The following is a 12,771-nucleotide window of genomic DNA, read 5'->3' on the forward strand; positions in this document are numbered from 1 at the left end:
TTTCTAATGGAAGACCTTGTTTCATTCATGAAACTTACAGTGGCCTTGGATAGATCAGAGACCAAGTTTGCCAAGCTAGATGGATTCTGCTCAGAATTCTCTGTCTGTTGCTGAGTGGATGATGGAAAAGGCTTGCTATTGCTAAACCTATTTCTTCCACCATTATTAAAGCCTTGTTGAGGCCTTTGATCCTTCCATGAGAGATTTGGATGATTTCTCCATGATGAGTTATAGGTGTTTCCATAAGGTTCACCTAAGTAATTCACCTCTGCTATTGCAGGGTTCTCAGGATCATAAGCTTCTTCTTCAGAAGATGCCTCTTGAGTACTGTTGGATGCAGCTTGCATTCCATTCAGACTCTGAGAAATCATATTGATTTACTGAGTCAATATTTTGTTCTGAGCCAATATGGCATTCAGAGTATCAACCTCAAGAACTCCCTTCTTCACAGGCGTCCCATTATTCACAGGATTCCTTTCAGAAGTGTACATGAACTGGTTATTTACAACCATGTCAATGAGTTTTTGAGCTTCTGCAGGCGTTTTCTTTAGGTGAATGGATCCACCAGTAGAAGTATCCAATGACATCTTTGATAGCTCAGATAAACCATCATAGAATATATCCAGGATGGTCCATTCTGAAAGCATGTCAGAAGGACACTTTTTGGTCAACTATTTGTATCTTTCCCAAGCTTCATAGAGGGATTCACCATCTTTTTGTTTGAAGGTTTGAACATCCACTCTAAGCTTGCTCAGCTTCTGAGGAGGAAAGAACTTGGCTAAGAAAGCCGTGACCAGCTTATCCCAAGAGTTCAGGCTGTCTTTAGGTTGAGAGTCCAACCATATTCTAGCTCTGTCTCTTATAGCAAAAGGGAAAAGCATGAGCCTGTAGACTTCAGGATTTACTCCATTAGTCTTAACAGTATCACAGATTTGCAAGAATTCAGTTAAGAACTGAAAAGGATTTTCAGATGGAAGTCCATGAAACTTGCAGTTCTGCTGCATCAGAGAAACTAGTTGAGGTTTCAGCTCAAAGTTGTTTGCTCCAATGGCAGGAATGGAGATGCTTCTTCCATGTAAATTGGAATTAGGTGCAGTAAAGTCACCAAGCATTCTCCTTGCATTATTGTTGTTGGGTTCGGCTGCCATCTCCTTTACTTGTTCAAAATTTTCAATAAGGTTTTCTCTGGATTGTTGTAATTTAGCTTCTCTTAGTTTCCTCTTCAGAGTCCTTTCAGGTTCTGGATCAGCTTCAACAAGAATGCCTTTTTCTTTGTCCCTACTCATAAGAAAGAGAAGAGAAAAAGAAAAGAAGAGGAATCCTCTATGTCACAGTAAAGAGGTTCCTTATTGTTAGTAGAAGAAGAGAAGAAGAAGAAAAAAATTCGAACACAGATAGAAGAGGGGGGTTCGAATTTGGTGAGTGATGTGAGGAAGAGATGTTAGTAGATGAATAAATAAATAAAATAAGCTGAGAGAGGGAGAGGATTTTCGAAAACAATCTTTGAAAAAGAGTTAGTAATTTTCGAAAATAGTTTTTGAAAAATGTTAGTAATTTTTGAAAATTAAGATTTTAAAAAATTGAAATAATTAGTTAATGAAAAAGAAATTTTGAAAAAGAGGGAAGATATTTTCGAAAATTAGAGAGAGAGAGTTAGTTAGTTGGTTTTGAAAAAGATAAGAGACAAACAAAAAGTTAGTTAGTTAGTTGAAACAAATTTGAAAAGATAAGAAGTTAGGAAGTTAGAAAAGATATTTTGAAATCAAATTTTTTTGAAAAAGATAGGATGAGAAGATATTTTTGAAAAGATATGATTGAAATTAGTTTTTGAAAAAGATTTGAATTTTTAAAATCACAATTAATGACTTGATTCACAAGAAATCACAAGATATGATTCTAGAACTTAAAGTTTGAATCTTTCTTAACAAGTAAGTAACAAACTTGAAATTTTTTAATCAAAACATTAATTGATTATGTTATTTTCGAAAATTTGATATAAAAATAAGAAAAAGATTTTTGAAAAATATTTTTAGAATTTTCGAAAATAACTAAGAAATTTGAAAAAGATTTGATTTTTGAAAAATATTTTGGAAAAGATGAGATTTTTAAATTGAAAATTTGATTTGACTCATAAAAACAACTAGATTTTTAAAATTTTTGAAAAAGTCAAATCTAATTTTCGAAATTTTAAGAGAGAAAAAGGGAAAGATATTTTTTTTATTTTTGAATTTTTTATAATGAGAGAGAAAAATAAGAAAAATGATGCAATGCATGAAATTTTTAGATTAAAACAATGAATGCATGCAAGAATGCTATGAATGTCAAGATGAACACCAAGAACACTTTGAATGTCAAGATGAACACCAAGAACATATTTTTGAAAAATTTTTAATGCAAGGAAAACATGCAAGACACCAAACTTAGAATTCTTTAATGCTTAGGCACTAAGAATTCAAGAATGCATATGAAAAACAAGAAAAGACACAAAACATGCAAATGCAAAGATCAAACAAGAAGACTTACCAAGAACAACTTGAAGATCATGAAGAACACTATGAATGCATGAATTTTCGAAAAATGCAAGATGCACATGCAATTGACACCAAACTTATAACGTGACTCAAGACTCAAACAAGAAACACACAATATTTTTGACTTTTATGATTTTATGATTTTTTTGTATTTTCTTTTAATTTTTTTTTCGAAAATATTTGGAAAAAGGAAGCAATGAATTCATAGTCCTCAATCAAAATCCTGGGAATTAGACATGGCTTAATAGCCAGCCAAGCTAAAACATGTTATATGAAACACTAGAATTCATTTTTTTTTAAAAATTTTGAAGAAAAATATTTTTGAAAACATTTTTTTTTCTTATTTTTTCGAAAACAGATGAGAAAATTTTTGAAAAATTTTTTTTTTTGAAAATAAAATAAAAAGAAAATTACCTAATCTGAGCAACAAGATGAACCGTCAGTTGTCCAAACTCGAACAATCCCCGGCAACGGCGCCAAAAACTTGGTGCGCAGAAATTGTGGTTACACTTTGATTATGTAAAATTCATCGCTCTTTCTTTCCCTGGTAATGGCGCCAAAAACATGATGCCAATACCATGGTTCACAACTTCGCACAACTAACCAGCAAGTGCACTGGGTCGTCCAAGTAATACCTTACGTGAGTAAGGGTCGAATCCCACGGAGATTGTTGGTATGAAGCAAGCTATGGTCACCTTGTAAATCTCAGTCAGGCGAATATAAAATAGTAATGGGGTTTTCGAAAATAATTAATAAAATAGGGATAGAAATACTTATGTAATTCATTGGGTAGAATTTCAGATAAGCGTGTAGAGATGCTTTCGTTCCTCTGAACCTCTACTTTCCTGCTATCTTCATCCAATCAATCTCACTCCTTTCCATGGCTGGCTTTATGTGATGCATCACCATTGTCAATGGCTACTTTCGGTCTTCTCTCGGGAAAATGATCCAAATGCCCTGTCACGGCACGGCTAATCGTCTGGAGGCATCACCCTTGTCAATGGTTACATCCTATCCTCTCAGTGAAAATGGTCAACACACCCTGTCACGGCACGGCTATTCATCTGTCGGTTCTCGATCATGCTGGAATAGGATTTACTATCCTTTTGCGTCTGTCACTACGCCCAGCAATCGCGAGTTTCAAGCTCGTCACAGTCATTCAATCATTGAATCCTACTCGGAATACCACAGACAAGGTTTAGACTTTCCGGATTCTCTTGAATGCCGCCATCATTCTAGCTTACACCACGAAGATTCTGATTAAGAGATCTAAGAGATACTCATTCAATCTAATGTAGAACGGAAGTGGTTGTCAGGCACACGTTCATAGGGAATGATGATGATTGTCACGTTCATCACATTCAGGTTGAAGTGCGAATGAATATCTTAGAAGCGAAATAAGATGAATTGAATAGAAAACAGTAGTACTTTGCATTAATCTTTGAGGAACAGCAGAGCTCCACACCTTAATCTATGGAGTGTAGAAACTCTACCGTTGAAAATACATAAGTGATAATGGAGTTCATTGGTCTCGGCCCCAGAGGGGAACCGGAGTGACCAAGACTACGAATACAATGATAAAAAGTTCTATTTATAATAAACTAGTCACTAGGGTTTACAGAAGTAAGTAATTGATGCATAAATCCACTTCCGGGACCCACTTGGAGTGTGCTTGGACTGAGCATGAATGTTACACGTGCAGAGGTTATTCTTGGAGTTGAACGCCAGCTTTTGTGCCATTTTGGGCGTTGAACTCCACTTTGCAACTTGTTTCTGGCGCTGGACGCCAGAATTGGGCAGAGAGCTGGCGTTGAACGCCAGTTTGCGTCATCTAAACTTGGGCAAAGTATGGACTATTATATATTTCTGGAAAGCCCTGGATGTCTACTTTCCAACGCAATTTGGAGCGCGCCATTTCGAGTTCTGTAGCTCCAGAAAATCCACTTTGAGTGCAGGGAGGTCAGAATCCAACAACATCAGCAGTCCTTCTTCAACCTCTGAATCTGAGTTTTGCTCAAGTCCCTCAATTTCAGCCAGAAAATACCTGAAATCACAGAAAAATACACAAACTCATAGTAAAGTCCAGAAATGTGAATTTAACATAAAAACTAATGAAAACATCCCTAAAAGTAACTAGATCCTACTAAAAACATACTAAAAACAATGTCAAAAAGCGTATAAATTATCCGCTCATCAACCCTCCTTCTTTAAATGACGCTATCCCGAGATGGACACCTAAAGGTGAGCCGTATTGGCCTCATCTTCGGCAGGCTCCTCTGATTTTTTTTTACTACGTGCTGACCCTCGTTCTTTAAATGACGCTATGCCGAGGAGGACACCTAAAGGCGAGCCGTAATGGCTTCATCTTCGGCAGGCTCCACCTGTTTTTTTTTTTCCGATTTTTTTTTACGTCGTGCTTACCCTCGTACTATAAATGACGCTAAACCGAGGAGGACACCTAAAGGCGAGCCGTAATGGCCTCATCTTCGGCAGGCTCCTCCTGTTTTTTTTTCTCTGGTTTTTTTTACGTCGTGCTGACCCTCTTTCTTTAAATGACGCTAACCTCAGGAGGACTCCTAAAGGCGAGCCGTAATGGCCTTATCTTCGGCATGCTCCTCAGATTTTTCTTTACGTCGTGCTGACAATCGTTTTTTAAATGATGCTATCTCGACGAGGACACCTAAAGGCGAGCCGTAATGGCCTCAACTTCGGCATGCTCCTCCGCTTTTTTTTTGCTACGTGCTGACCCTCTTTTTTAAATGACACTATCCCGAGGAGGACAACTAAAGGCGAGCCGTAATGGCCTCATCTTCGGCAGGCTCCTCCAATTTTTTTTTTAGTTTTTTTTTACGTCGTGCTAACCCTCGTTCTTTAAATGACTCTATCCCGAGGAGGACAGCTAAAGGCGAGCCGTAATGGCCTCATCTTGAGCAGGGTCCTCCATTTTTTTCTGGTTTTTTTTTTACGTCGTGCTGACTCTTGTTCTTTAAATTACGCTAACCCGAGGAGGACACCTAAAGGCGAGCCGTGATGGCCTCATCTTCGGTAGACTCCTCCGGTTTTTTTTACTACGTGCTGCCCCTCGTTCTTTAAATGACGATTTACCGAGGAGGATACCTAAAGGCGAGCCGTAATGGCCTCATCTTCGGTAGGCTCCTCTAATTTTTTTTCCAGTTTTTTTACGTCGTGCTGACCCTCGTTCTTTAAATGACGCTATGCCGAGGAGGACACCTAAAGGTGAGCCGTAATGGCCTCATCTTCGGCAGGCTCCTCTGATTTTTTTTTCCAGTTTTTTTTTACGTCGTGCTTGCCCTCGTTCTTTAAATGACGCTAAACCGAGGAGGACACCTAAAGGAGAGCCGTAATGGCCTCATCTTCGGCAGGCTCCTCCTATTTTTTTTTCTGGTTTTTTTTATGTCGTGCTGACCCTCGTTCTTTAAATGACGCTAACCCGAGGAGGACTCCTAAAGGCGAGCCGTAATGGCCTTATCTTCGGCATGCTCCTCAGATTTTTATTTACGTCGTGCTGACAATCGTTTTTTAAATGATGCTATCTCGAGGAGGACACCTAAAGGCGAGCCGTAATGGCCTCAACTTCGGCATGCTCCTCCGCTTTTTTTTTACTACGTGCTGACCCTCCTTCTTTAAATGACGCTATCCCGAGGAAGACACCTAAAGGCGAGCCGTAATGGCCTCATCTTCGGCAGGCTCCTCTGATTTTTTTTTTCCGGTTTTTTTTTATGTCGTGCTGACCCTCGTTCTTTAAATGACGCTATGCCGAGGAGGACACCTAAAGGCAAGCCGTAATGGCTTCATCTTCGGCAGGCTCCTCCTGTTTTTTTTCCGGTTTTTTTTTTTACGTCGTGCTGACCCTCGTTCTCTAAATGACGCTATGCCGAGGAGGACACCTAAAGGTGAGCCGTAATGGCTTCATCTTCGGCAGGCTCCTCCTGTTTTTTTTTTTTCGATTTTTTTTACGTCGTGCTTACCCTCATTCTTTAAATGACGTTAAACCGAGGAGGACACCAAAAGTCGAGCCGTAATGGCCTCATGTTCGGCAGGCTCCTCCATTTTTTTTCCGATTTTTTTTACGTCGTGCTGACTCTCGTTCTTTAAATGACGCTATATCAAGGAGGACACCTAAAGGCGAGCCGTAATGGTCTCATCTTCGGCAGGCTCCTCCGTTTTTTTTTTACTAAGTGCTGACCCTCGTTGTTTAAATGACGCTATCCCGAGGAGGACAACTAAAGGCGTGCCGAAATGGCCTCATCTTCGGCAGGCTCCTCCGGTTTTTTTTTACTACGTGCAGACCCTCGTTGTTTAAATGACGCTATCCCGAGGAGGACACCTAAAGGCGAGCCGTAATGGCCTCATCTTCGGCAGGCTCCTCCGATTTTTTTTTCCGGTTTTTTTTTTTTACGTCGTGATGACTCTCGTTCTTTAAATGACGCTATCCCGAGGAGGACACCTAAAGGCGAGCCGTAATGGCCTCATCTTTGGCAGGCTCCTCCTGTTTTTATTTTCCGGTTTTTTTTTACGTCGTGCTTACCCTCGTTCTTTAAATAACGCTAAACCGAGGAGGACACCTAAAGGCAAGCCATAATGGCCTCATCTTCGGCAGACTCCTCCGGTTTTTTTTTACTACGTGCTGACCCTCGTTGTTTAAATGACGCTATCCCGAGGAGGACACCTAAAGGCGAGCCGTAATGGCCTCATCTTCGGCAGGCTCCTCCGATTTTTTTTTCCGGTTTTTTTTTTTACGTCGTGATGACTCTCGTTCTTTAAATGACGCTATCCCGAGGAGGACACCTAAAGGCGAGCCGTAATGGCCTCAACATCGGGAGGCTCCTCCTGTTTTTTTTTTCGTTTTTTTGTACGTCGTGCTTACCCTCATTCTTTAAATAACGCTAAACCGAGTTGAAAACCTAAAGGCGAGCCGTAATGGCCTCATCTTCGGCAGGCCCCTCCGGTTTTTTTTTCTGGTCTTTTTTACGTCGTGTTATCCGTCGTTCTTTAAATGACGCTAACCCGAGGAGGACTCCTAAAGGCGAGCCGTAATGGCCTCATCTTCGGCATGCTCCTCAGGTTTTTCTTTACGTCGTGCTGACAATCGTTTTTTAAATGATGCTATCTCAAGGAGGACACCTAAAGGCGGGCCGTAATGGCCTCAACTTCGGCATGCTCCTCCGGTTTTTTTTTTACTACGTGCTGACCCTCCTTCTTTAAATGACGCTATCCCGAGGAGGACACCTAAAGGCGAGCCGTAATGTCCTCAAATTCGGCAGGCTCCTCCGATTTTTTTTGGTTTTTTTTTACGTCGTGCTGACCATCGTTCTTTAAATGACAGTATCCCGAGGAGGACACCTAAAGGCGAGCCGTAATGGCCTCATCTTCGGCAGGCTCCTCCGGTTTTTTCCCTTTTTTTACGTCATGCTAACCATCGTTCTTTAAATGACGCTATCTCGAGGAGGACACCTAAAGGCGAGCCGTAATGACCTCATCTTCGACAGGCTCCTCCAATTTTTTTTTCCGGTTTCTTTTTTTACATCGTGCTGACCCTTATTTTTTAGATGACGCTATGCCAAGGAGGACACCTAAAGGCGAGCCGTAATGGCCTCACCTTCGGCAGGCTCCTCCTTTTTTTTTCCGATTTTTTTTTATGTCGTGCTGACTCTCGTTCTTTAAATGACGCTATATCGAGGAGGACACCTAAAGGCGAGCCGTAATGGCCTCATCTTCGGCAGGCTCCTCCGGTTTTTTTTTTTTACTACGTGCTGACCCTCGTTGTTTAAATGACGCTATCCCGAGGAAGACACCTAAAGGCGAGCCGTAATGGCCTCATTTCGGCAGGCTCCTCCGATTTTTTTTCCGGTTTTTTTTTACGTCGTGATGACTCTCATTCTTTAAATGACGCTATCCCGAGGAGGACACGTAAAGGCGAGCCATAATGGCCTCATTTTCGGCAGGCACCTCCTGTTTTTTTTTTCGATTTTTTTTACGTCGTGCTTACCCTCGTTCTTTAAATGACGTTAAACCGAGGAGGACACCAAAAGGCGAGCCGTAATGGCCTCATTTTCGGCAGGCTCCTCCATTTTTTTTCGGTTTTTTTTACGTCGTGCTTACTCTCGTTCTTTAAATGACGCTATCTCGAGGAGGACACCTAAAGGCGAGCCGTAATGGCCTCATCTTCGGCAGGCTCCTCCGGTTTTTTTTTACTACGTGCTGACCCTTGTTGTTTAAATGACGCTATCCCGAGGTGGACACCTAAACGCGAGCCGTAATGGCCTCATCTTCGGCAGGCTCCTCCGATTTTTTTTCTGGTTTTTTTTTTACGTCGTGATGACTCTCGTTCTTTAAATGATGCTATTTCGAGGAGGAAACCTAAAGGGGAGCCGTAATGGCCTCATCTTTGGCAGGCTCCTCCTGTTTTTTTTTTCTGGTTTTTTTTACGTCGTGCTTACCCTCGTTCTTTAAATAACGCTAAACCGAGGAGGACACCTAAAGGCAAGCCATAATGGCCTCATCTTCGGCAGACTCCTCCGGTTTTTTTTACTACATGCTGACCCTCGTTCTTTAAATGACGCTATGCCGAGTTGGACACCTAAAGGCGAGCCGTAATGGCCTTATCTTCGGCAGGCCCCTCCTTTTTTTTCTGGTCTTTTTTACGTCATGTTGTCTGTCGTTCTTTAAATGACGCTAACCCGAGGAGGATTCCTAAAGGCGAGCCGTAATGGCCTCATCTTCGGCATGCTCCTCAGATTTTTCTTTACGTCGTGCTGACAATCGTTTTTTAAATGATGCTATCTCAAGGAGGACACCTAAAGGCGAGCCGTAATGGCCTCAACTTCGGCATTCTCCTCCAGTTTTTTTTTTACTACGTGCTGACCCTCCTTCTTTAAATGACGCTATCCCGAGGAGGACACCTAAAGGCGAGCCGTAATGACCTCAAATTCGGCAGGCTCCTCCGATTTTTTTTGGTTTTTTTTACGTCGTGCTGACCATCGTTCTTTAAATGACACTATCCCGAGGAGGACACCTAAAGGCGAGCCGTAATGGCCTCATCTTCGGCAGGCTCCTCCGGTTTTTTCCCTTTTTTTACGCGTGCTAACCCTCGTTCTTTAAATGACGCTATCTCGAGGAGGACACCTAAAGGCGAGCCGTAATGGCCTCATCTTCGACAGGCTCCTCCGATTTTTTTTTTCTGGTTTCTTTTTTTACATCGTGCTGACCCTTATTTTTTAGATGACGCTATACCGAGGAGGATACCTAAAGGCGAGCCGTAATGGCCTCATCCTCGGCAGGTTCCTCCTTTTTTTTCCGGTTTTTTTTACGTCGTGCTGACTCTCGTTTTTTAAATGACGCTATATCGAGGAGGACACCTAAACGCGAGCCGTAATGGCTTCATCTTCGGCAGGCTCCTCCAGTTTTTTTTACTACATGCTGACCCTCGTTGTTTAAATGACGCTATCCCGAGGAGGACACCTAAAGGCGAGCCGTAATGGCCTCATCTTCGGAAGGCTCCTCCGATTTTTTTCCGGTTTTTTTTATGTCGTGATGACTCTCGTTCTTTAAATGACGCTATCCCGAGGAGGACACGTAAAGGCGATCCATAATGGCCTCATTTTCGGCAGGCTCCTCCTGTTTTTTTCTTCAATTTTTTTTACGTCGTGCTTACCCTCGTTCTTTAAATGACGTTAAACCGAGGAGGACACCAAAAGGCGAGCCGTAATGGCCTCATCTTCGGCAGGCACCTCTAATTTTTTTTCCAGTTTTTTTACGTCGTGCTGACCCTCCTTCTTTAAATGACGCTATCCCGAGATGGACACCTAAAGGCGAGCCGTATTGGCCTCATCTTCGGCAGGCTCCTCTGATTTTTTTTCCGGTTTTTTTTACGTCGTGCCGACCCTCGTTCTTTAAATGATGCTATGCCGAGGAGGACACCTAAAGGCAAGCCATAATGGCTTCATCTTCGGCAGGCTCCTCCTGTTTTTCTTTCCGGTTTTTTTTTTTACGTTGGGCTTGCCCTCGTTCTTTAAATGACGCTTAACTGAGGAGGACACCTAAAGGCGAGCCGTAATGGCCTCATCTTCGGCAGGCTCCTCCTGTTTTTTTTCTGGTTTTTTTTACGTCGTGCTGTCCCTCGTTCTTTAAATGACGCTAACCCCAGGAGGACTCCTAAAGGCGAGCCGTAATGGCCTTATCTTCGGCATGCTCCTCAGATTTTTCTTTACATCGTGCTGACAATCGTTTTTTAAATGATTCTATCTCGAGGAGGACACCTAAAGGCGAGCCGTAATGGCCTCAACTTCGGCATGCTCCTCCGCTTTTTTTTTACTACGTGCTGAGCCTCCTTCTTTAAATGACGCTATCTCTAGGAGGACACCTAAATGCGAGCCGTAATGGCCTCATCTTCCGCAGGCCCCTCTGATTTTTTTTCCGATTTTTTTTTACGTCGTGCTGACGCTCGTTCTTTAAATGACGTTATGCCGAGGAGGACACCTAAAGGCGAGCCGTAATGGCTTCATCTTCGGCAGGCTCCTCCTGTTTTTTTTCGGTTTTTTTTACGTCGTGCTTGCCATCGTTCTTTAAATGACGCTAAACCGAGGAGGACAACTAAAGGCGAGCCGTAATGGCCTCATCTTCGGCAGGCTCCTCCTATTTTTTTTCTGGTTTTTTTTACGTCGTGCTGACCCTCGTTGTTTAAATGACGCTATCCCGAGGAGGACACCCAAAGGCGAGCCGTAATGGCCTCATCTTCGGCAGGCTCCTCCGGTTTTTTTTTTTTACTACGTGCTGACCCTCGTTGTTTAAATGACGCTATCCCAAGGAGGACACCTAAAGGCAAGCCATAATGGCCTCATCATCGGCAGGCTCCTCCAATTTTTTCTGGTTTTTTTTACGTCGTGCTGACTCTCATTCTTTAAATGACGCTATCCCGAGGAGGACACCTAAAAGCGAGCCGTAATGGCCTCATCTTCGGCTTGCTCCTCCGGTTTTTTTACTACGTGCTGACCCTCGTTGTTTAAATGACGCTATCCCGAGGAGGACACCTAAAGGCGAGCCGTAATGGCCTCATCTTCAGCAGGCTCCTCCGATTTTTTTTTCCGGTTTTTTTTTACGTCGTGATGACTCTCGTTCTTTAAATGATGCTATCCCGAGGAGGACACCTAAAGGCGAGCCGTAATGGCATCATCTTCGGCAGGCTCCTCCTGTTTTTTTTTTCGATTTTTTTTACGCCGTGCTTACCCTCGTTCTTTAAATGATGCTAAACCGAGGAGGACACCAAAAGGCGAGCCGTAATGGCCTCATCTTTGGCAGGCTCCTCTATTTTTTTCTGGTTTTTTTTTACGTTGTGCTGACTCTCGTTCTTTAAATGACGCTATCCTGAGAAGGACACCTAAATGCGAGCCGTAATGGCCTCATCTTCGGCAGGCTCCTCCGTTTTTTTTTTTACTACATGCTGACCCTCGTTGTTTAAATGACGCTATCCCTAGGAGAACACCTAAAGGCGAGCCGTAATGGCCTCATCTTCGGAAGGCTCCTCCAATTTTTTTCAGGTTTTTTCTTTACGTCGTGATGACTCTCGTTCTTTAAATGACGCTATCCTGAGGAGGACACCTAAAGGCGAGCCGTAATGGCCTCATCTTCGGTAGGCTCCTCCTGTTTTTTTTTTTCCGATTTTTTTTTACGTCGTGGTTACCCTCGTTCTTTAAATGACCCTAAACCGAGGAGGACACCAAAAGGCGAGCCGTAATGGCCTCATCTTCGGCAGGCTCCTCCATTTTTTTCCAGTTTTTTTTACGTCGTGCTCACTCTCGTTCTTTAAATGACGCTATCCCAAAGAGGACACCTAAAGGCGAGCCGTAATGGCCTCATCTTCGGCAGGCTCCTACGGTTTTTTTTACTACGTGCTGACCCTCGTTGTTTAAATGACGCTATCCCGAGGAGGACACCTAAAGGCGAGCCGTAATGGCCTCATCTTCGGCAGGCTCCTCCGATTTTTTTCCTGTTTTTTTTAAGTCATGATGACTCTCGTTCTTTAAATGACGGTATCCCGAGGAGGACACCTAAAGGCGAGCCGTAATGGCCTCATCTTCGGCAGGTCCTCCAGTTTTTTTTTTACTACGTGCTGACCCTCGTTGTTTAAATGACGCTATCCCGAGGAGGACACCTAAAGGTGAGCCGTAATGGCCTCATCTTCGGCAGGCTCCTCCGATTTTTTTTCTGGTTTTTTTTTACG

At 42.7% G+C, this 12,771-nt stretch overlaps 1 non-coding gene across 1 annotated transcript; it reads left to right on the forward strand.

Moving 5' to 3' along the window:
* The first annotated feature begins 641 nt into the window (after positions 1–641).
* Positions 642–749, forward strand: LOC112768774 (small nucleolar RNA R71). Its single transcript, XR_003186164.1, has one exon. It is a non-coding gene; the product is annotated as a small nucleolar RNA R71 (small nucleolar RNA).
* Positions 750–12,771: the final 12,022 nt, after the last annotated feature.

The sequence above is a fragment of the Arachis hypogaea genome, chromosome 17 (assembly GCF_003086295.3).
Source record: "Arachis hypogaea cultivar Tifrunner chromosome 17, arahy.Tifrunner.gnm2.J5K5, whole genome shotgun sequence".
In the NCBI taxonomy this organism is placed as follows: Eukaryota; Viridiplantae; Streptophyta; class Magnoliopsida; order Fabales; family Fabaceae; genus Arachis; species Arachis hypogaea.